This window comes from Manacus candei, unplaced genomic scaffold, assembly GCF_025592945.1.
Source record: "Manacus candei isolate 608988 ecotype Guabito, Panama unplaced genomic scaffold, ASM2559294v1 h1tg000010l, whole genome shotgun sequence".
In the NCBI taxonomy this organism is placed as follows: Eukaryota; Metazoa; Chordata; class Aves; order Passeriformes; family Pipridae; genus Manacus; species Manacus candei.
The window spans coordinates 509,550-534,381 of record NW_026138058.1 but is presented as its reverse complement, the minus strand read 5'-3'; the positions used below and the strand labels follow the sequence as shown (position 1 = coordinate 534,381).

The window sequence follows — 24,832 nt, the reverse complement described above, 5'->3', positions numbered from 1 at the left end:
GGACGTGTCTGTCTCATATTGGCCTTTTTAGCCACCAACGTGCCTGCAACAAACATGGGTAGAGCCCTTCCCAAATCTTCGTTCGCAAAGCCTAGCCATGATGATGAATTTTCCCTATCCCCACCACGTTTTCCTGGCGTCAGGCCCAGATGGGCCTTTCACCTTACAGTCTTCACAAGGCACCTAAAAAAACTTTGGAATTAAATGAAAGAAAAGAAAAACTCCACCACCTGCTGTTTTCCACTAAATTCATTTTACTTAAAATAAAACCAGATTTTTTATTTCTCATACCCCACTCCCAGCTCAAATCCCCCAAGTGCCCCCAGTCCTTCTCCAGTCTCCCCAGTCCCATCCCTGTCGCTCCCCACTGCCCCCAGTCCCTCCCAGTGCATCCCAGTCCTTTCCCCCAATGGAAGAGACACAGAGGGCATGAAATCCCAGGGCAGCTGCACTTGCCGCGGGGGCTGCAGTGAGAAGCAGCTGGGGGGGTTTGCTCTCTGCCCCTTTCCCACCTTCCCCTCAGTTCCCTGGGACTCCAGGGAATCCCAGCTCCCCTTGACTTCTCTGGGGGCCTCATGGAAGGGTTTCTGAGTGTGGCCCTGAGATTTTCTGGCCTTGGAACTGATTGCTGTTTTGGGGCAGGTCTCACTGGGCAGTCTATCTTTTAACACTTGCCGGGGCAGGAGAATTGCAGCGGAAGAAAGCAAAGGAAGCCCAGAGCCTGGGCTAGGAAGACCCAGGCCTCTGGTGAGCCCAGGCCTTGCTGCTCGGTGCTGATTGTGCCCGGGGCTGGCCCCGCGCCGTCTGCTTGGGGCTTGTTCCTCACCGTCTGGTTCCAAATGACAGAGGAAGCAAGAGGCAGAAAAGCCCACTGCTGGGGCTGAACTGTCTGCAGTGCCTGGGGGCCGGGCAGGACTTGGCCCCGATGCCTGCATTGCTCTGCAGCAACCAGGGAGGGATGCCAAAAGTCATCCCCCCGCGTGCTGTGCAGCACAGCAGGGGCTGGGTAGCTCGGTTCCCGGCCGGGGGGACCCCGGGGGAGGCCGTGCTGGGGCTGAGGGGCTGCTGCTCTCTGGGCCTCTCGGGGTTTGCCTTGGAATCCCAAAGCCTCTGCCTGCGTGGGGGGATGAGACAAAGGTGACTTTAAATTGGTTGGTTGTGGAGTGTTTTGGGGCCGAGTTAATGCTCTTGGTTTGTGTGTCAATTCCCAGCCTCAGTCAGGGCTTCTCGGGGAGCGTTGCTGCTGCTGCTGCTGCGGCTGCTGCTGCTGCTGCCGCTGCTGCTGCTGCTGCCGCCGCCGCTGCCGCCGGGAGAGAGAAATCCTTTGGGAAGCTGGGCTAGAAACAGCAACTCTGTGAATTGCTCAGCTTTTCCTAGGGAAGGGCAGGTTTCAGGGAAGAAAGGCCCGTACTTCCGAAATGCGCCGTGGATCTTGAAAGGGGAGGCGGCACGCGACTGCGAGGCAGCGCCCGGCGGTCGGGGCGGGCTGGGAAGCGGCGCCTGCGCAGAGCGAGGCGTTGGCCGGGCCGGGCCTGAAGCGCTCGGGGCCGCCGGGCAGGGCAGTGGCCGGGGACTGGCCGGGGCGGGGGGTAAGAGCAGGTTTTAGGGAAGAAACGCCTGTAGTGAGTAATCAGAAGAGGAGGGTGAAAGCCAAGAGCTTTTGACTTCCCCAGTGCACTTAATTCTCTTGTTCTCCTCTCTTTCAAGACAGGGAAAATCATTGACTTGGGTCCAGCAATGCCGTATGTGTTGGGGGGTGAGCAGCCAAAGGCAACAGGCTCCAGCCCCACCGACCGGCGCTGGGGGCACCTGGTGCAGCCGTGGGGTGGGGCAAGTGAAAGGGACACGTTTCTCTCCTCCTGGCTGTTGGCATTTGCTCCCTGGGCACTGGCTTTGTTTCTCACTGCAGGCTGGTCCTTGCGTGCTGGGAAGGGTGGACAGGAAGGGACAAAGGGCCAGGTGAGCGTGGGGTCCCCGAGCTGTGGGGTTGGGCTGTGCTGAGTGGGGCAGGTGGGTCCCCGTTGGTGAGCCTGAGCCTTGGTTTGGGGGTTCAGGAGCCCGGGGAGCCGAGCTTGGGGGGGTGTTTGCAGCTCTGCCAGGGCTGGAGCTGACACAGTGCTGGGGGAGAGCCTGGAGCTGGGCTGGGCCGTGGGACAGATGCTGTGGAGCTGGGGGAGGGTTTGGGACTCCCTGGGGGGAAAGGAGGGATGGATGGGCTGGATGGAGCCACAGGTGTGTGCTCCTGGGAACACACTTGCCCAGGGCACTGGGATCCGGGTCAAACTCTAGTTCCCCTTGTGTCCAGGGATGCAGGGTCTGAGGGATTGGATTTCCCTGGGGGTTTGCAGGAGACCAGGAATGAGAGGAAATGCGGTGCCAGAGCAGGCTGTGTTTCCCTGGGCTGCTGCTGCTGCTGCCAGAGAGCCTGTGGGCTGAGGTGAGATTGCTGTGAGTGTTGGGATGAGCATTCCAGGGAACAGAGAGCTCGGAATTCCAGGTGCTCATGGAACCATCGCCTTAGGTGTGTTTAGTTTGTGTCTGTGGGAGCTGGGATTCAGTCTGGAGAGCTGTTGCTGGGAACAAAGGGTGGAGAAAACCTGCTCCATGGATATGTAAGGAAGGATGGAGTAGCAGAGAAGGGGAGTATTTCTATACAGTATCAATATTCTCCATGTGGGATGGAGTAGTGGTGGGGGTGGTTGGGTTTGGCCTGGGCCAGTCAGGATCTGCCATAAACAACCCACCAGACCCTGAACCCTCATTGGACATGTCCAGCCCCTCAACAGAAACCCAAGTTGTTAATTTTCCATAGAGGACAAATGATTGGTACTTGCTTCTGATCTGTGGAGAATTTCCTTTGGAATGATCAAGCAGAGAGCATATCAAGGCAGGCAGAGCATTTCCTTTGGTTCTTTTTTTTTTTCTGGTTTGTCATTTTCTCTTTGGCTTCAATGTGTTTTGTGTGCTCCTGTTCAGGAAGCAGCATATTTTTACCTTGAAATTCGGGGTGGTTTTGTTTCTTTGTTTAGGTTTTTTTTCTTTCCCAGTTGAATCAGGCCTTCCGTGCATAGTCCGGTGTTGTCCTACACGACAGCTTTGGTGTTGGGTCAGAGAGGGAGAAGGGGAATGACTTTTCATTCTCTTCCAAGCAGAAGTGGGAGGTTGTCTTGCCCCTCCCCAAAGCACTGCAGGCACATGGGAGTAGCTCAGTGCTGGCCCAGTTCTCTGAGAAACACCCATGGGGGAGAGGTTTAAGTCTTAATGACAACGCTTTGGTCTCTTGATGGCAAAGACTGATGAGGGAGAACAGGAATTTCTGTTCTTCGTGGCAAACCTTCTGTTACTCCTTGTGCAGTTCTTTTCTTTCTGTTGTATGTGTTACTGTCTGGAATCTCTCCAAGGAAAGCTGTTAGAAATTTAGAGGTAGGACTGGAATTTGGGTCTGTTCCCTACAAACTCCAGCAAAGCCTGAAGGACCAGGCTGATGACTGCTCTTAACAAAGGTGGTTTATTAATATTCCTTCAGATTTCCCTCAGCTCTGGGCAGGACAGGCAAGGGTTAGGGTCGGGAATTGTGCAAGCAAGACCTGTTATTTCTCCTGTGCGTGTGTCAGTTTGGCAGAGCTGGGACAAGGAGAACTCGTGCAGGCACCTGCAGAGACAGCGGGAATGGGAGCGTGCTGCAGAGAAGGGAAATTCCAGGGAGTGGGTGCTGAGAAATTTGTCCTTCCCTCACCCTGTGCTCTGCACTTAGCAATGGGTCAAGTGCAGAAGTTTCCTGGGGACTCTGGAAAATGATGCTGGGTCTGCTAAGAAAAGTGGGGCCAAAAGAGCAGGACCTGGGTCTGCGAGTGTGGGAGAAACAAGGGAGAGAGCAGTGGCCGGGTCATCCTCTGCCTCCAGGAGGGAGGGCAGCAGGAAAGGCCGTGGACTAAACCACTGAAGTTCTGTTCCCCAGGGAGTCCCTGCGCAGCACTGAACTTGCTTCTGCACTTGCTGTCCCTTTCCCAGCGGAGCCGAAGCGTCGGGTGCGGCTGCCGGGGGGATGGAGCTGCCAAGGACAAACTGGGAGGGTGTTTGTGAGGGAAGGGGGTAGAAGGAGCTCTTGATGTGCTTTTTTTACTTCTTCATCCCGCAGAATTGCCACGAGAGGAAATACTTCAGAGGGGCTTCCCTCCAAATAAACCCTGAATATGCCAGGAGGTTTCAGCCGGGAGGAAAGGAGCTGTGGAAGAAAACCAGCCTAAAAATAGCCAGTGGGGATTATCAGGTTTTCCAGCCAAGAAAAACAAGGACGGAGATGAGGGAATTGAGTTCCAATTAATAATGATTTGGTGGGTGTAGGAATGATTTCTGTATGTTTTCCAGTCCCTTTTGATTCCTGGGATGATTTTTAAATGATGGCTTTAGCAATCAACTAAATTGGAGATGTTGTTTTTGAGAGGAAATGATGCCAAATAAATGCAGAGAGAGAGCATGGAATCATCCTGGGATCCTGGAGTGGTTTGGGTTGGAAAGGATCTCAGGGATCATCTCCTTCTACCCCCTGCCACGGGCAGGGACACCTTCCAATAGACCGTCCAGCCTGGCCTTGGCCACTTCCAGGGATGGGGCAGCCATAGCTTCTCTGTGCCAGGCCACCTCCCCACCCTCCCAGGGAAGAATGTCTCCCTTATGTGCAATCTTTCCCTTTCTTCTGTGCAGGAAGTGGGCTGGGACAAGGGAATTGGCTCCCACGAGGCCGAGGATCAGAGCGGGCTCTGCACAAGGGACGACCTCCACTTCCGAACAGGGAGTCCGAACAGGGAAGGGCGCCTTCGTGCCCACCCCTGGCAAACTGGGACAGAGTAACATCTGCCTGCAGCTGGCTGGAGTTCCCGTTGGCTCTGGGCTTTCTGTTCACGGGCCGGGGATCATGACCAGAGTCCTTCAAACCTGGGGCACAGTGGCCTTCACACCATCCCTGCAGCCCGTCCAGGGCAGGCTGCTGTGCATCGGTCCCTGATCGCAGGTGGATGTAGAAGTGGTGGTGTTTAGGGAATGCTGATTGTATTTCCCTGACTTTAGCAACGTGGTCATTAAAAAGAGAAAAATAACAAGTCTATGGAAATCCCCTGCATTTAGGAGCTTGCGGCGCTCTGGATTAAATCTTGGCTCTATAATGTTAAAACTGTGGGCGAGGGGCGGTGGCCGAGCAGGGCCAGCGGCGGGGCCGGACGGGGCCGGCCCGGGGGTCCCTTCCCCGCGGGGTCGCAGCCGCGGGACCCGCCCCCGCCCCGCGCGGCCCCTCCCGGCGCGCCCCGCCCGTCCTTGGGGGCTGCGGCCGCTCCCGGCGCTGCCGAGGCTGCCGGGGGGGGACCGGCCTGTGCTGAGGGGTTTGTTCCTTGTGTTCGAGGGCGGCAGCGGGAACGGCGCTGCGGGGCGGGACGTGCAGGAGGTGCCGGGTGACGGCGGGGAAGCCGCAGCGGGACCCGGGGGCTGCAGCTCTCTGGCTTCTCGGCTGGCTTTGCAGACATTTGCCACCTTCAGAGGAGGCACAGAACCCCGCGGAGCTGAGCAAGGGGTGCGGGGAGTGCAGTAGGGTGCAGCGACCTGGGGCAGGGTTGTGACCAGGGGAGGGTGTGCGCAGTCCCCCAAATCCGCACCCAAAACCAGCCCAAAGGAACCCCAGAGCCCAGAGCGGAGCGCCGGCCCCTCCCTCCTGCTCGCGCCGGCCCCTCCCTCCTGCTCGCGCCGGCCCCTCCCTCCTGCTCGCGCCGGCCCCTCCCTCCTGCTCGCGCCGGCCCCTCCCTCCTGCTCGCGCCGGCCCCTCCCTCCTGCTCGCACCGCCTCCTCTCCCGCGAGCCCGCCTGTGACTCCACCCGCTCTTCTCTCCCCTCCCATGCGGGTCAGCCCCCGGTGTGGCCAGTGAGGATGACAAAAAGGCGGGACAGCCTTAGGTGTGGGCAGTGAGGATAACGAGGGGCGGGTCGTGCTGGGTGGTTATCTGGGGCAATTTTTATAGGGAGCTTCTGCAGGGGAGCAGTCGATCTCGGGGAGTCTCTCAAGCACTGATGGTGAGAGCATCTCGCAGGAGCTGGGGGAAGCATCTGATATACCTGGATTATCGCTCGAGGAAGGTGCCGAGGGATGAGCCCTGTTCCAGGAAGCAGCGCAGGAGAGGGGAGCAGCGCACGTGAACAGGTGGGAGAGTATGGGGGTGCAGAGAAGATGCAGCTCGGACTGGAGGAAGACCTTGGAAGTTTCTTTTATTGATACGAACGTGCAAAGCAGAGAGTGAGGTGGAATATAAGCACTGTAGGTGCTCAGGCAGGTGAGCCAGGACTTAGGGGAGGGAATCACTTTCCTGAGCACCTAAAGTTCCAATTGCCTCTCTCAGGAGCAGTGGAGAGGAGTTTCTACTTTGGGGCTGGTCTCCAAAGGCAGGCACCTGAGACTGCTGTGGGAAGCTTACTGCTGTCACCAGACAGTAGTTTCCCCTGATATTTTAGCTACTAAAACCAGTGAGTTTTATTTCCTCTGTGCACAAAACCTGATGGTATTTGTTTAACTCACTTGCTAAGTTATGCATTGCTTGATGAACCCTTGCCTCTTTCCCTTTTCCTAGAGGGATGATTGGTCTTGTCTTGGAAGCAAGAGAATGTCCCTGTGCCTGTGCTTTTGCCATTCCCCCCCACCCCGCTTATCTTGTGGTGAGTCACTTTGACTGAGACATGCCCCCTTTGAGCCTTACTTGGTGCCATGTGTGATTATTGTCAGCACTGGGAGAAGTGCACAGCTTGCCGTAATATTGGCCTGTTTCCTCCTCTGTGCAAAAGGATGTGTTTTAGCAACTGTGATGTTGCCTGGTGCCACCTGCAGAGCTCTCTGGCTGCCTGACTCTTCTTTTCCTTTTGCTTTTCTTTCGTGGCTTTAATTGGCACCTGGATAATTTTAGAAAACTGTTAAGTTCCTTGACTGTGTAAATTTGCTGGTAGTACCAGGGAGGGAAATGCTTGAAGAAGTAGCCAGTAACTTGGCTATGGGTAGAATTTCTGAAGGAGTAACAACAGTGAGGGGATGAAAATAGCAAGCATCCAAGAATTTGGCTGTTTTGAATGCACCAAAGTATGTTCTTTGGCACAGTGTTCTGAGCAGATGGTTTTGGGGAACAGGTTTTGAGGAAATTCAGTGTTGGCTGTGTGTGCCTGTTGTAGACGACGGGATACGAATACACGACCACAGAATTGATCATAACTTATCCAACTTTATTGCTGCAGGCTTTGAGCTTATAAAGGTTAATAATTAACCTCATGCATATTACAAGCGCTAGCTCATCATTGGCTTCTGATTACCTAAGTTATATTTGTGCAAATGCTGTTTCTTTCACATTCTGATGGTTACTTGTTTGCTATTTGTTTCCCATCCGCTTTATTCTATTCTTCTGTCACGTATACAGTTTCACAGATACAGTGACCTTCTAATAGTTTTCCCTTACCGTGGGACCAGAGCTATAGCATCTCTCTCATGTCCTCTTTCTATCAACCACATTTCTGTAATACTTTCCACACTTCCCCGTTTTCTTTTGATAATGTTAAAAATACATAATTCATTGCCTTCGTTAGCATGTTCTGTATACATTTAAAAACACGAGGAACGACGCATAAAGCAGCCAACAGTATCAGCAAAAGTGAAATAGCTTGTTTAGTGATCTCAGCGAGCCATGGTCCTAAGCCTAACTTTGCTAACCATTCCCTAATAGGATCCTTTTGGATTTTAAAGTCATTCAAATGACCTTGCATTTCTTTTAGTTTTTGGTAGATGGACTGAGAGTGATCAGAAAGATTCATACAACATATGCCTTCAAATTCTTCACATCCATGCCCCTGAACCAACAATAGAAAATCTATAGCTGCTCTGTTCTGTAAAACAGCATGTCTTATTTCATCAAAGTCATGAGCCAATTCTACTAGAATTTTCGAGGTTCTATTCATTTGATCCCTTGCCCAACAAGCTGTTCTTTGGACAAGAACCAGGCTCTTTTTTGCTCCAATGGGGGCAAATATGGATGCAAAGAAGTTTACCATAGGCATCCAAAATTCAATGGGTTGGTTTTCTACTGATTTACAGTATTTATCAAATTCAGTGTCTCGTTTGTTCCGAATATTTTTCCTTTTCAGCTGTGTTATTTGTCTCATAGTGGGTGTAAACATGGTCAATTTTCCCAAGTAACATGGTCCACCAATGGGGTATCTAGGAATGCCAGACCATGCTCTATTACCACAAATCAAGAAATAACCAGGTGGTAAATATTTTGGTTTCGTCACACTGACTGGCACGTTTTTGACATAGCCTTGGCACCAGGTTATATTATCATATGGAGGGTTCTGTGCTGTTAAGTTCGTGGTGGATACATTTCCAATCGTTTGTTGCCATTGTAGAATGGTCCTTTCCTTATTCATATTGAGTCTAAAACAAGAGTCATTTCCATACACAGCTCCAAATAATTGTAACTCACTAGGGCTATCCATCATGGTTTTGTTTAGATTAGCTACTAACAAAAGAGACATCATACCTTTGGTGCCGTTTGTGCATTCTTTTGTTACATTGCAGGCTAATTCCACCTTGGTTTTGTTATGATTAGAACTAACCCATCCTGCAAAATCACTTGTATCAAGGTAAGGAATGCCAATCAAACAAGTTTGAAAAGGATCTGACGCTGAAGCTAAACTTAGACAGAAGTCCATTTGACCTGTTTGGTTGGCAAACGTTACCCAAATGTTTTCTCTGGGCCCAACAGGGATACTGGGATGTCCTTGTGTTATTAGAATTGTTTTCAAATCCGAAACCATAAAGAAATCATCATTTTCTTCGACCATGTGCCTCTATACAAAAATCTAAATATCGTTGTGGATTGCCTTCAAAGGGACCGACAGGTAATATTGTCGTCAGAGGTGTGTCCTTCCTACACCGGGTCGCTATTATTTTTGTACCTTTGATTATACTCAGTCTTTTTATAATATGATTAGTATCCCAGCACAAATAAGCTAATACCCCTTGTTCTTCAGCTTCAAATAATCGTAATGCCTCAGCTATTGGCAAACCTGTTGTTTGCTCTAATTCACGCGTGCATGTCTCTAATGATAATGTAAAAGCACACTTTTCTGCACCAAATACCGAACAAATTAATTTGCTCAAGCCACCATTTGCTTCCACAGGTTTTACGTCTAAAAGCAATCCAGGCCAAGCAACTTGGCTCTTTGCATGCAAAGCAATGCTCTATACCAAAGTCTCTTAATGAAAAGTGATACAGCGAATTCAGTTATTGGATATACTCCTCATAACTATTACACTGTCGAATCTTTAGTCGTATGTCCTTGGGTAACCCTTTAATTTCATACAGTCGTGGTAGAAGCAACAGACGAATTCTTCTCTCTACTCTTTTCCTTTCTGTCTCTGTTATGGTTGGGGCGCAGAACATTCACAGCAGCTCGAATACTGTGATTGTATTTCTTGACACAGAGGTCTAAATATTTTTGCGGATTTCCTTGAAAAGGTCCACCAGGTAATATAACCGTCAGGGGTGTTATTTTTCGACAACGGGCAACTATTATCCTAATGCTTCTTATAATACCTATGCGCTTTATAATATGTTTCGTGTTCCAACGTAAATATGCTAAAGCCTTTTGCTCATAACTTTCAAATAGTTGTGAAGCTGCTGCTAATGGCAAACCAGTAACTTGCTGTAGCTCGTGTTACCAGGTTTCTAATAATACTGTGTATGCACAAAGTTTACACCAAATGCCTGATAGATTATACTGTTCTACCCACCACTTATTTCCACAAGTTTGGCATTTAATAGCAACCCAAGCTAAACATCCTGATTTTTTGCAAGCGAAGCAATGCCTAATTCCAAAATCTTTCAGCGTAAAGCGATATAGTGCATCTAATAAATGAATATAAGATTCATAAGTATCACTCTGCTGTATCTGCAATCGAATATCTCTAGGCAGTCTTTTTATCTCACGTAGCTGTGGCAGCAACAGAAGACTGATCTTCGTCTCGAGTTGTCTCCTTTCTGCTTCTGTTGCCACCGGGGGTCGGAACATCCACCACAGCTCGTGTCCACTTAGCAGGTATCCAAAGAGGTCCCTGTGGCAAAGACACACAGAGGTAACCTCTACCCCAATACAATACTTTTGCTGGATCTTGCCAAATACCTGTACGTGGATCTTTAAATCTGACCCACACCTCTTCGGATTTCTTCGTGTCCTGCTTTAAAGTATAATGAATTATTATGGGAGGATCGTTTTGATCTCCAAAAATGCATAAGTGATTCAGGACAAATAGTACCTTGCTTAATCTTTCTTTAATATCTATAATGTTTTTATGTTTTTCAAGGTACGTTTTTAATGTGTAATGAGCTCTTTCTATAATTGCTTGTCCTGTGGGAGAGTGGGCGATACCTGTGCGGTGAACGACTTTCCACTTTTTCAAAAATTGGCCTACTCTAGTACCCATATAGGCAGGTCCATTATCTGTCTTTATTTGCTGTGGTTTCCCCATTACAGCAAAAGATTCACACAGATGTCTTTCTACTTGTAGCGCCTTTTCTCCTGTTTGAGCTGTAGCCCATATGAAATGACTATATGTGTCAATACACACATGTATATATTTAAACCTTCCAAAAGGTGCATAATGTGTGACATCCATTTGCCAGATCTCATTACTCTTTAACCCTCTAGAGTTTACTCCCATACCTAATCCTACACCACTATTATGGTTGCTACATGTTGCACAGGATCTAACAATGTTTTTGGCATCATTTAAGGTGATATCATACATCCTTTTTAGCCCTCTAGCATTTTGATGGTATTGTTCATGATTTTTCTGCGCTTTGATAAATTCTTCTTCATCCTTTGTAGCCATGGAAACTAGCCTATCCGCCCTAGCATTTCCTTCACCTAATTCAATGTCCCATTTATGACTACATACATGTATGATGGCATATTCATGGTCTCTGTTAGTTACTGCTAACCATAATTGACAGAATAATTGGAATAATCTCTTATTCTGAACTTCTTTAATTAAAGCCCCTTCTATCCGGTTTACTACGCCTGCTACATAAAATGAGTCAGTAACAATATTAAGGGGTCTATTCATGCTAGCTAATACTCTGACTACTGCTAACAACTCTAAAGTTTGCAATGAGTCCGTAGGTTCTCCTGTTATGATTTCATGCTTCCATTCTCCTTTCTCTACCCAAGTTAAGGCAGCCGTGTGAGATTTCTTGCCAGCATCTATATAAACTGTTCGTGCATGTAAAATCGGTTGTTCCTGTTTCTTAGGCTTCAACATCCATTACCAGGAGCCAATCCACGCTGTAGGAACATTGTTCAATCTACTGGTAATTATAGGACATGATAGTCCCAATAATGCCTCTTGAAAAACTTCATCCGTAGATAAGTACCAGTCATGCACATTCTTCTGCATTGGTAATCGTATGCGTACAGGTTCTTGAGCATCAATCTGTAATACACGTTCTCTACCCTTTTTTATTAGGGCTGCCAACATTTCAATTTTTTGTAAGAGTGTTTTAGACTGTTGTATGCTAGTCGATAGCCATTCTATGACACCTATATCCTCCCCCGCTTCTGTTTGTGACTGTGTAATGGCCCCTAAGACATATCGTTTATCAGCCCAGAAAGTAAGTTCTAAAGGTAGATCCCATTGCCGTCTCCGGACACGACCTTGAGTGACACAGTCTAAAATTTGTTGGAGTATGAGTTGTTGATGCTTTGTTACAGTGATTCTTGCTGCCGGGTCTGTTCCCTTTAATAGGGGTCGCAATTCAGCCAAAAGGTCAGCAGGGATTCCTACTACAGGACGCAACCACTGTAAATCACCAAGAAGTTTTTGTACATCATTCACAGTGCGTAATTTTGTCTGAAATATCAATTTTTGTGGGATAACAGCAAATTTTGTGGGATAGTCCATCCCAAATATCTCCAGGGTGCTGTTGTCTGGATTTTTTCATCTACTATCATTAATTTAAATTGTTCCAAATGTTTGCGAATTATTTGTGTCTACTGGGGTACAAAATCTTCAGGCTGACAGAATAAAATATCATCCATGTAGTGATAGATTATACAGTCAGGCCATCTACACCGCAGGGCTTGTAATGCAGTGTCCACATATAGTTGACATAAGGTAGGACTATTTTTCATCCCTTGTGGTAATACTGTCCACTCAAACCGTTGATCAGGCTTTTCTCGATTGATGGCAGGTAATGTAAAAGCAAAACGTTTAGTATCACGAGGATGTAATTGAATTGTAAAGAAACAATCTTTTAAATCTATAATCAGTAAAGACCAATTCATAGGAAGCATTGCGGGATTCGGTAGTCCAGGCTGTAAAGCCCCCATGGCTTCCATTTGTGAATTAACTGCTCGCAGGTCGTGCAATGATCGATATTTTCCGGACTTTTTCTTTAGTACAAATATGGGTGTATTCCAGGGACTAGTAGAAAGTTTTAAATGTCCTTGATCAACTTGCTCTTGTACTAATTTATGAGCAGCTTCCAGGCTTTCCCGTTTTAGAGACCATTGCTTAACCCATACTGGGGTATCAACAACCCAAGTAATAGGAATTGGGAAAGACCAAGCAATGGCTATTCCCCCAAAGGGTGATCATTGGAGAGTTTCATTCCGATTTATGTTAAGACATCTCTCCCTGTTAAACACTGTACTGTTGGTGGAAGTTGTACAACAGACAGGACAACATTAGCTACATGACCCTCCACTTCTATACTTAAAGTAGGAGTTCGCATAGCAATTGAGGCACCTCCCATGTCAGTCACAGTTGTAGTAGAAGGTTGCAGAGGCCAATGTTTTGGCCAACAATGAGGTGCTATTATACTAGAGTCTGCTCCTGTATCTAGTAAAGCATCTAGTGTTTTTGTTTGATCTTTCCAGATAATTGTAACTTTATGTTTTGGTCGTTCGCTTAAATCTAATGTCAATAAGGTAAGTCCTCATGTAGAGCCAAATCCACGATCTCCACGTTGCATTAATTGTTGGTCATTGGCCAAAGGTTTTGTTAACTGGGGTAAGGGTATTAATTGAGCAATGCGTTGTCCTTTAGGAATTCTCAAAGGTGGAAAAATGGTGTATGCCATGACCAGTATCTGTCCAGTATAATCAGCATCAATAAGTCCAGGCAATACAAATAAGCCAGCAAGACTAGCTGATGATCTTCCTATCAGCAGTGCACCAAACACCTGTTTATTTATTATTAAAAGTCCATAAATTCCAGTGGGAATCTTTTGAGGTTGGGTGGATAGCAAGGTGACTTCTACTGCTGTTGCCAAATCCAATCCGAGGCTACCGGCTGTGGCAGGTTGCAATCCGAGATTATTGGCTGTGGCAGGTTGCAACTGTTTTCTTGTCCGTGAAATGGATTGTTCGGTGAAAAGTTGTTGGCTGGAGTCATCTGTGCTGCAGCGACGACTTGTGTCCGCGTGCGGCCACTGCTGCTCTTCGCGCTCCGTCGTGAGTTTCCCGAACGATTTCGGCAGGCAGCAGTGTTGTGGGTGGAGCTCTGGCACTGCTGACACCAAATTCCTGTCACTCGGCACTCTTTTCGGATGTGTCCAGTAGCTCCACACTGATAACATTTTAATCGAGCTTTTCCTTCTGTAAAATTATGTGCTTTTACTTGAAGGGGTGCAAGAGCTGCTAAAACCTGAGCTTGGGAACTTTGAGCCTGCTCCTTAAGTCCTTTAGCTAAATCTTGAATAGCATTAACTAGAAATGCATTTTCTCCTGTGGGAACATAATAACGTCGCGACGGAAAGCTCTAGACACCTCAATGTGAGAATCCAGGAACTTCGTTTATTGTAGATTGACAGTAGCTTAATATACACTCTATAATAGGTTCATGAATATTACAGAAATCAGGCTCATTATTGGTGCTCAGTTAGGTGGTGATATCATCTTAACTGCTTCCCACTGTTTACACAGGTGGCTCGTTAAGTGCCTTTGTTTTGGTAATGCCCAGCTCCTGTTTCTCAGCTCAATTTAGGATACCCAAGGATGCTGCTGCTTTCTCACGGCCCTGCTATCTCAGACTTTCTCATGGGCCTAGTGAAAACTGCATCTTATACTTTAGCAGTAGTCTTGTACTTTAGCAGCTCATCCATAGCCTTAGCCATGTTCATATGTCCTCGCATTTCTAACCAATCCTCTACAGGAACAACTAATACTTTTTCTAACAATTTTTCAATAGTCCAATAAGGACCCATTGTACTTATTATTTGTTTAATTGTTGAAGTAGCATTTTGCAACACACATTGCTTTAACATAGTTCCCTTCATATAATCTGGTACCCCTGCTCGAGTGATAGCAGCTGTTAACTTGTCAACATATTCTCCAAATGATTCATTCCTTCCCTGTTTTAAGCTCATATATAAAGGTACTCCCCCTGGCTCCTTAACTTTGTCTAACGAGATCCATTGCCTCTCTAATCTTATCTGGGCCAAGATGAACTTGTGCCTCAGGGCGTGTATATGGCCCCATACCCATTAATTTATCTATAGTGACGCCGTGCAAAGGGTCTCTGGGTGGCCGATGTTCTGCTACACTTTCATTAACTAACGCTTGCCAATGTGCATTAAATAACAACTGTTGATGTTCAGTCAGTATCATACGAGTTATAGATCGGAGATCAGATGGCAGTAAAAGATGTTTATACCAAAAATAATCTAACATTTGTTTAGTTGGTTCCGCATGTAATCCAAACTGTACTTCTCAACTGTACCAAGAGTTTCCAATCTAATGGAGTGATAGCAGCGTTCATTCTTCCGTGCCCATCCTGATTATATGTAACGGGAAAAGCATGCGAATCTACAGCCTGCAGCCCATGAGAATCACCCTGCTCCATACAGTGCTTAGCAAATGCAGCCCAAGTTTCTCTCCGCTCTTTCACCATGGCCTCCGCCAGGTCACCAAATGCCCCAGGGACAGGCTCTTTGGTCAAGTGAGCAGGAGGAGGAGGCATGGGCCAAGGGTCGGTCTGACCGCTGGGTGCATCGGCCAGGGGAGGTGGTGCAGTAGGAGCTGCAGATGTCTCTGATTCTAGCAACCCGTCTGTATTTATTTTAGAAAGATCAGGGGGCACAGCGGGGAGGTGAACTGTCTGCATAGCTGGGGGAGAAGGCTTATAAGAAAACCAATCAGCATTCTTATAGTCTTTGTTCTGCTGTCTCACATTTTGAGCCTGTTCTGCCGCACGATGCTCTGCCTCATGTTGCAACAATGTATTATAAACCACCCTCCAAAGCTTTCCCAGCTTTTTTGCAACTTTGTCATCATCTAAAAGAGCCTCCCATATTTTATCACTAAATATATGCCACTCCTCTAATGAATGCACAGTATGCGGATTAACAAAGCACCCTTTCTCATAACCATAATCAAGCAACCCAGGGAGTTCCTTTTTTAAATCTAAATCTTTAACCCCTTTTTTCTGTAAAAATTCAGAAAATAAACTATATGCTACTTGCCTATCCATACCTACGTCAGCGCTGTTGCAGCCCTTCAAGGTCCGGCAGCACGTACAGTAGAGCTTGTCTATACAACGCTCCAGGTCCGAAGTCGCTCTTTATGCTGACTTTTTCCGACCAGCCTCGCTGCTAAGGCTCCGACACCTTGCCATCCCAACCGTGATTCCCCCGTTTCTTTAAGTCGAGAGTCGGGGTCACCATTTGTTGTAGACAACGAGATACGAATACACGACCACAGAATTGATCATAACTTATCCAACTTTATTGCTGCAGGCTTTGAGCTTATAAAGGTTAATAATTAGCCTCATGCATATTACAAGCGCTAGCTCATCATTGGCTTCTGATTACCTAAGTTATATTTGCACAAATGCTGTCTCTTTCACATTCTGATGGTTACTTGTTTGCTATTTGTTCTGCTTTCCCATCCGCTTTATTCTATTCTTCTGTCACGTATACAGTTTCACAGATACAGTGACCTTCTAATAGTTTTCCCTTACCATGGGACCAGAGCTATAGCATCTTTCTCATGTCCTCTTTCGATCAACCACATTTCTGTAATACTTTCCACGTGTGCCCAAATGTGTCCCTCTGTGCTTGTCTCCTGCTGCACGAATCCCACCAGCGGGGCTGCTGTTCCCGCTCTCGGCATTGCTGTGGCTGTGCTGCTATACTCAGATCTGATGGGTGGGTTGGGGGTGCTCGACAGCTCTCCATCAGAATGGTGAGGTAGGGGTGCCCATCCTTAGGGTTACACTGTGGGTCAGGAGCATTTTGTGGTTTTGCTGTTGGAAGATGGAAGGGAGTGTGTGCTTTTTAAATCCAAGGACAGTCAAAAAGATGGGAGAGATCCCAAGCAGTTTTGGTGGCACGACATCAGTTTTAAAAACTCCTAACCCTTAGAGAAATGGCCTGGGAAAATGGTTCTTTGTTTGCAAGGAGGATGGGGGGATTGCTGTACTCACTAACCAGAACACTTGCCTTGGGATGTGCAGGGTGACAAAATCTTGGCTCTGCACAGACTTGAGAAAACATGTATAGGTACCTGTGTGTGACATCTGCACGGATGTAGGAAAGGAGATCTGTGACATTCAGCTGCCAGGGAGTCAGGAAACTGTGTGATTGTCTGAAAAAGGCAAAAGCTCTGTCGGCCTCTATCGACACCTGTACCAATGGAGATGCAAAATACTTTTTCCTCCTCTCAGCTGAAGACCTCACTAGAGGTTTCACGTTAAACATTTTGCAGATGAGACTGGACGTGGCACTCAGTGCTCTGGTCTAGTTGACAAGGTGGTGACTGGTTTTTCCCTAGTCTAGGGACACTGAACTCATCAGGAGCAGAGTGTCAGTCCTGCTGTGCTGAGCAGGCCCGGGGCCACCAGTGGCTGTGCTCCGCAGCAGGGCTGGCCTCAAAGCTTAGCACCCTTGACTCTGAGGAGGTAAACAAAGACTAAACTTGACAGTTTTCCCGGACTCTGGCAACGTTCTGGGACCTGTTCCCAAAACAATAGATTGGTTTGCAAAATAACACCGAGCTTAGCTGTCTTCCTGGACAATGTTTTCAAAACAGGCCAAACAACCAAAATATCCTGGATGAGCCCCCAATAAGAATGTGTGTATCAGTTTGGCCTGGCTCTCCTGCCAAGTCCAAGCTGTCCCCTAGCGAGGGAAAAGAAAATGAACCACAGGAAAAAAACTGAAAAAAGTTCAAACGAAAAGGGATTATATCAAATATATATATATTACATATATTTACAATTATATCTACAATTTGAATATATTATACACAACAGGGAAAAGGAGGGGGGGAAACAGGGATAAAAAGAAACCTAAAAAACAAATATCTTCTAAATATACCCGTTAATAGAGAGCTAAAGAATAAATATAAAGACAAATTAAATACTTCCCTGAGCAGGACAGCAGAGCTGTGCAAGGCAGCAACCAATTCCCTCACGCCTCCTGGAGAGACTGGAGATAACGGCAGGTCTGAGTAGCAGGCCCTGACCTATATAAGCAAAGCCCGTCTACGGAGAGACCTTCAGCCACCAGAAGAGAGAAAAGCAAACTCTCTTATCTGCACCTTTTTATATGTTGTGTTACAGAAAGGAATGATATGGAATACTTCCTTTGTCACTTTTCTAGTTCCTTCCTGGTTACAAGCTGGTCTCCAGGAAGGCCTAGGGTAAAAACTATCACAAGTTTGCAGGAGACTGGCAGTTTGATTAGTGCCCCATTATTGCTTGTAAAAACAGCATTTTCAAATGATTTCTGGTGAAAGGCTTATCTTTGTTCAGGCTTTCAATTAAAAAAAAAATTGAAAATCACCCTCCAGAAGAAGTTATTTTGTATATGGCAAGTGTTACAAATGCTCTTTATTTATTTTATTCGTGTGTCCCTCTTGTCCACTTAATGTATCCTTCTTCATCTCAGCACTCTTTCAACACTGCAGTTTTCTTTGTCAGTGCAAAGATGAAGTGTCAGAACTGTAGTGGAGTTCCAAGGACAAGTGCAACTGTGCTGTCAAGAGTGTGTTTCACTAGTGCTGGATAAGCTTGCCTGACCTGTAAGCTTGCCTGACCTTTTTTCCCTTCAGTAACGGGAAAGTTTTGCTAGGAACTCTGTAGAAAATACAAAATAAAATTACTTTTTAAGAGAAAATTCTCTTTTTTCAGTGTGGTATTCAGATCCTTCAGAGCACATTCAAGTTTTCACTGCATTCAGCACTCTGTAACTGTGTCCTGGGTCCGGTGCTCATTCCCGAGGCCCCTTTGCAGAGGTTGTCCCTACAGACTGAGGCACACAGAGACCAGGGTGTGGGTGCTGTAGATTTGGTTTGAGGTGGGTCTGTGAGCACATATTCTGATCCCAGTGTTACAGCCATGTCCTAAAGCTTCATGGGCCGATCTCTCTGCAGCAGTGTCGTAGGGTAGGGCTGAGACATCTGGCACTGGCTGGAGCGCAGTAAACGAGGGGGAGTGTGGTTGAATGGAGCCTGAGCCGGGAGACAAGACACCATCCTCATACAGGTGAGGTTGGTGGGGAGTGGATTTATGCAGGGTCCTTCCAAAAATGCCTGAAAATTCTTTGGGGGGTGGGTGGGGCACAAACAATACTAGTATGGCCAGTCTTTGCGAACGAAGATTTGGGAAAGGTCTTTACCCTTCGAGCCTGCGCAGTGGATTTTTTAGGTGAGACACAGTGCGCGCTGAACTGAGCCCACCCTTTAATCCTGAGGTTCATCTGCCGGGGCCGAGCGAAACTCGGACGGTGGCAGCAAGGTCCTCAGGACGTAGGTTTGTTTAGAGTGACCTTCTCTTAGATGGATGGCCTTACAGGGCTGACGAGCTCCATCTGCCCAGAGGGGTTCCCTGACCGGGAATCGAACCTGGGCCGCAGCGGTGAGAGCGCCGCATCCTAACCACTAGACCACCAGGGGGCCCCACAAACAATACTAAAGACTAACATTTCTCATTTTTCTATATATTGAAAAATAATACTACTTTATATATAAATTGATTTCAAAATAGAACCTTTTAACAGCTGTATTATATATAGGATCTTAGAGTGAAAGAAATTCTGAATATAGATATATAGGGTTGGGAAATACAAATGTAAGTTTTATATGTAAAAAAACAGGAAAGGGCGTGAAAGTATGAGAAAATACGCTGGATATGAAGGAAATGGAAACTGTGTGTTCAGAGAGATTTTTCTTTCTCCTCTCAGTGTAACACAGCAAGTCTGAGATCTGGGCTGGGATTTCAACCACTGCTGCCACCTGCTGATGAACACGGAGTACTGCAGCCATCCCTGAAAAGTAGGTGCCTGGCTCCGCCCCCTCGAGCTCGTCTCCCTCCCCCTCGCCTGTGGCTCCACGTGCCCTCCCCTCCCATGCGGGGCAGCCCCAGGTGTGGCCAGTGAGGATGATGAGGGGAAGGCCCTGCTGGGTGATTATCTGGGAGCACTTTATGTCGGGAGATTTTGCAGGGGAGTGGCCGATTCCAGGGAATCTCTGAAGCAGTGATGGTGAGAGCATCTTGCAGCAGCTGCAGGAAGCCCCTGGGTGTATCTGGAGATGGATCATCGCTTAAGGGAGGTGCTGAGGGATGAGCTATTTGCTGGGAGGCAGCTCAGGAGAGGAGAGCAGTGCACATAAACAGGTGGGGGAGTACGAGGATTCAGGAAAGATGCAGCTTGGACTGGAGGAAGAGCTTGGAGGTTTCTGTTACTGATATGAATGTGCAAAACAGGGAGTGAGGTGCAGTATGAGGATTAGGGTTAGGGTTAAGGTTTAGGGTTAGAGTTAGGGTTAGGGGTTAGGGTTAGCAAGGCTTAGGGTTTAGGGTTAGGGCTTAGGTTTAGGGTTAGTGTTAGGGTTAGGGTTTAAGGTTAGGGTTTGGGTTAGGGTTTATGGTTAGGGTTAGGGTTAGGGGTTAGAGTTTGGGTTAGGGTTAGTTAGGGTTAGGGTTTACGGTTAGGGTTATGGTTAGAGGGTTAGGGGTTAGGGTTAGTCTTAGGCTTAGGGTTTGGGTTAGATTAGTGTTATTGTTAGGGTTATAGTTCTGTGTTAGGATTAGGGTTAGGGTTTGGAGTTAGGGTTTAGGGTTAGGGTTAGTGATAGGGTTAGGGTTAGGGTGAGGGTTAGGTTAGTTAGGGTTAGGGTGAGGGTTAGGGGTTAGGGTTGGGTTTAGGGTTAGGGTTAGTGGTTAGGATTTGGGTTAGGGCTTAGTGTTAGGGTTAGGTTTATGGTGTAGGATTAGGGTTTAGGGTTAGGGTTAGAGTTAGGGTTAGCAAGGGTTAGAGTTAGGTTTAGTGTTTAGGGCTAGGGTTATGATTAGGGTTTAGGGTTAGGATTAGGGTTTAGGGTTAGGGTTAGCTTTTAGGGTTAGGGTTAGAATTAGGGGTTAGGGTTACGGGTTAGGGTTAGGGTTAGCTTCCAGTCTTTCTTTCCTGGGAATAAGGGCTACTGTTTCCTGTTTTCAGCTGTGTCTGGCAACTGCCAGCCCGACTCCAAAATTGCATACGGATGAAGGTTCCTCCCACACAAAAGGTCCCAGCACAGAAAGCTCTTGCTGCCCATGGAATGCCCAGGCTGACACGCCAACTGCACCACAAAGTCAAAGCTTCCAGGCTTTCTTTCCTGGGGATAAGGGCTGTTGTTTCTTGTTTTCAGCCCTGCCTCCCAACTGCCAGCCCAACTCCCAAACTTGCATACAAACAAAGATTCCTCCCACACCAAAGGCGCCAGCACAGAAAGCTCTTGCTGCCCATGGAGTCCTCAGGGTGACACAAAAACTGCACCACAAAGCCAAAGCTTCCAGGCTTTCTTTCCTGGGGATAAGGGCTGAGGAGGACAGAAAATCGGACTGGGAATGATTCCAGGCCTGGAGAGATGTTTACGGGGCCTGAAAAGACTGTTATTTCATGGACTGACCTGTTATTCCCCAGTTTGTTACCAGTTCTATACCAAGTTTAATGTACCGCAGTGTTATTCCCTATGGTTTATATGGTTTAGGGCTTGTCTGTACTTGCCCTCAGTTTTTTCCCGCCAAAAGTTGTTTACTCCCTTGTTCTCCCCTGGTTTTCCCACTCATCTCTCACTAATTGGCTGACGGTTGCCACAGTGCAGAGTGAGCTTCCATTGGTCCTTTCCTTTGGATACCCCCTAAGTTACACCCACGTTTCCCTTGTCTCCCAATCCTGTTTCACCCGGGGTTGTCAATCCCATGCTCCACCCCAGTTATGCAACCTCCCCTTACTCATACCCTATATAAGTCCCTGTTTTCCCCTAAAAAAAGTGGCATTGCACCCAGACTTTCAACTGCGCCTGAACTCTTTTGTGTGGTGCCACGTCCCTATCCCCTTTACCCTCGGGCCGTGGCAAGGGCTGTTGTTTACTGTTTTCAGCCCTGCCTCCCAACTGCCAGCCTGACTTCCAAAATTGCATACAAACAAAGATTCCTCCCAGAACAAAGGTACCATGACAGGAAGCTCTTGCCCAGGAGTCTCCAGGCTGACAAACAACTGAAACACAAAGCCAGAACTTCCAGTCTTTCTTTCGCGGGGACAAGGGCAGTTGTTTTCTGTTTTCAGCTGTGTCTGGCAACTGCCAGTCCGACTCCCAAAACTGCATACAAACAAAGATTCCTCCCAGAACAAAGGTGCCAGCAAAGAAAGCTCTTGCTGCCCATGGAGTACCCAGCCTGGCACACCAACTGCACCTCAAAGCCAAAGCTTCCAGTCTTTCTTTCCTGGGGATAATGGCTGTTGTTTCCTGTTTTCAGATCTGCCTTCCAACTGCCAGCCCAACTCTCAAAATTGCATACAAAGAAAGATTCCTCCCAGACCGAAAGTGCCAGCACAGAAAACTCTTGCTGCCCATGGAGTGCCAAGCCTGGCCCACCAACTGCACCACAAAGACAAAGCTTCCAGTCTTCCTTTCCTGAGGAGAATGGCTGTTGTTTGCTTTTTTCAGCCCTGCGCTGAAACTGTCAGCCTGACTCCAAAAATTGCATATGGTGGAAGATTCCTCCCATAACAATTAAGCCAGGACACAAAGCTTTTGCTACCCATGGAGCACCCAGGCTGGCCCACCAACTGCACCACAAAGCAAAAGCTTCCAGGCTTTCTTTGCTGGGGACAAGGGCTGTTGTTTCCTGTTTTCAACACTTCACTTATTCTGCCTGCCTGAGTCCCAGAAATTCCATCTGGATGAACATTCCTCTCAGATCAAAGATGCCAGCAAAGACACAGGGACATTGGTAACATCATTGAGGACAAGGGTGCCACCCCTGGGCACAAAAGTGACATCACAACAGCACTGGTGACAACTTTGAGGACACAAGTGCCACCCCTGGGGACATCAGTGACATCACAGGGACATTGGTGACATCACTGAGAACACCAGTTGAGACAGTCATGCTGCAGTAAAGGAGGTGGAATTTTATTTTGAGAGTGAAGGAGGGAAATAGAGGACTGTTGGGTGCTGGAAGAGCATTAGGATAGTATTGGGAGATTTGGGAGTCCCCCCAAATTTGTGGGGGACTCACAGTGATAGGCAAGTCTTCAGAAAAGCACCAGATCAAGCATCTGGACATTTTTGTCTTATTTGAGGTCTTCTTCCTACGTTTAACACGCTGAGCGCTCCAGACACCCCTTTCTCTAACCTTCCCTTCCATGTCTCAAAGGCCTGCCCCTTATCAAGGGACTTTTTGGCCAAAGGGATTCCCCACCAGTGTCCGGGACTATGTTCCCTGTTTCTCACAATTGGTCAACTTACCCTTGCAGTTCTCCGCCTGTATTTTGGGTCACTTCTGTCATGCTGCTCACAGTATGACAAGCTCACAAATCTTTGGTTTTTCCAGAGCTGTCGGTGTAAGATCCCAGCGCTCTGGAAGTTTAAGTCTAAGGGCTGTAGTGTGTCAGCCCTCTGGCCTGCAGGCAGGGACAGGCAATTAGCACTTCTGTGGCACAGCTGCCCTCCGCAACAGTATTTCCATCCTACCAAGGGATCTCCTCGAGGTAGTGCCTGAAAGTTTAGGTTTTCTTGTAAGTCCTCTCTCAAGAACATATTGAGGAGAAAAAACACCAGTGAACCACTCAAGAGTAGCACTGCGTTAGGTGAAGAACTCAGCAGTGTCTGTGCACTTCCAGGCTCCTGGGAGAGACATGAAGGACCATGAGGGCAGGGTGTGATCTATTGCCATGTGCACTGGAAAACCCAGGTCAACTCCCCAGGGCATTCATCACAGACCTGCCAACCACTCTTGGTTGGCACTCACAATAGAACCACTACTTCCAGCACTGGCTTCTCACACAGCCCACAGAGGTTCTTTAGCCTTCCTTGGAGAGACACGGAAGGACTAAACAGGGTGTCTCTGTTTGCATTGCACAGACAAGTCTTGAGCACACACCTGCTGTTGGTGTGGGGAGATGACCCTGAGCAAGAACAATTGCCATCAGCCTCCTGGGGGAACCTTGAAGTTATGTGGGACAAAGAGTGTCTCAGTGTCACATTGCATTTACAGTACTAAACCTGGCAAAGCCCCTGGATGCAGCTCTGGGATGTGCTTCTCTTGGACAGAGCTCCCCATTTCCATCTCTCAGACCATGGGGCATCTCAGATAGTGGCAGAGCAGGTGGCACCCCACAGGGCTGAGGTGCATTCAGGCTCTGGGCGTGGCAGCAGGACCCCCAGGAGATACTGCCCCTGCTGCCATGAACTGTCTGTGTCTGTGTGCAAGCGAAGGACTCGTGTGTCTGAAAACCCTTGTGTGACTGAGCAGTGAGCCCCTGTCAGGGCACCACTGACTCTTGGCCAACTGGCCATCCACCAGGACCCCAGGGACCATTTTCCAGCACTGTTACGCAGCATGTCATTCCCAGTCTGTCCGTACATCCGGGGTTGCCCCATCCCAGGGACAGAATCTGGCAGAAGATCACTTCTTCCAAATGTATAAAACTCTGTTGTGTTTCTTTGCTCAGCAGAATGCACGGGCGGGCGAAACCCCCTGTATACCCCGGCCATAATAAAAGTGTGCTTTACATATTGTTTAAGGATTTCTTTGAATCAGTCTCTGTGTTTAAAAATACAAAGGGCCCTTGGGTCTTTTTTTTTTTTTTCCTGAGATCCTTTACCAAAGACCCTTCTTTGAATTTCAGGGACAGTTCTGTGTGCAGGGATGGATAGGAAAAGACTCCTGGCATGGTAGATCTTCCAGGAAGCGCCAGTACTTGGTCTTCCAGAGCTGCTCTCTTTAACTTCCACCCTCTGATCCGATCCACCTCTGACTGCTGGTGTAAAGCCTGAGTGCTCTGCCAACTTGGTCCCAGTTCTGCTGTGTGTCACTCCTGCAATGCAGGCAGGGACAGGCCATGGGCACTGCTGGGACAGAACCAAGCTCCAAAAGGAAAGGGGATCTCCTCAGGGCAATGCCTGAAGGCTCAAGTGTTCTTTCAAAGTTGCTGCCAAGAAAAACCTCCAGGAAGTTTCCTGCTGCATAAAGCACCACTGAAGAGCTGAAGTTGGTGACTGTACAGGATGGGGGCACACAGCCCTGTCCCTTCCACAGCCAGGCCTCCATGAATACTCTTGAAGGACCAACAGTGACCAAAATAATCTGGTCTGTGACCCTATTTTCTGGGCCCCCTGCTCAAGGGGCCCCAGTGCACTCATCACAGACCAGTCCCTTGCAATCACTGTTCCCAGCACTAGTCTATCTCTCCACCTCATAAGGATTGTTTGTCGCCCACGGAGGAACATCAAATGAGCATATTTGCACTGTAAAGAAGAGAGATAAG

At 47.8% G+C, this 24,832-nt stretch overlaps 1 long non-coding RNA gene across 4 annotated transcripts; it reads left to right on the top strand.

Moving 5' to 3' along the window:
- Positions 1 to 6,017: 6,017 nt before the first annotated feature.
- Positions 6,018 to 24,091, top strand: LOC127466630 (uncharacterized). 4 transcript variants are annotated; one of them, XR_007902798.1, is made up of 4 exons: positions 6,018 to 6,183; positions 6,608 to 6,692; positions 19,259 to 19,349; positions 20,706 to 24,091. It is a non-coding gene; the product is annotated as an uncharacterized LOC127466630 (long non-coding RNA). The 4 variants fall into 4 exon arrangements; XR_007902799.1 differs by lacking the exon at positions 6,608 to 6,692 and having other exon boundaries at positions 21,626 to 24,091; XR_007902796.1 differs by lacking the exon at positions 6,608 to 6,692.
- Positions 24,092 to 24,832: the final 741 nt, after the last annotated feature.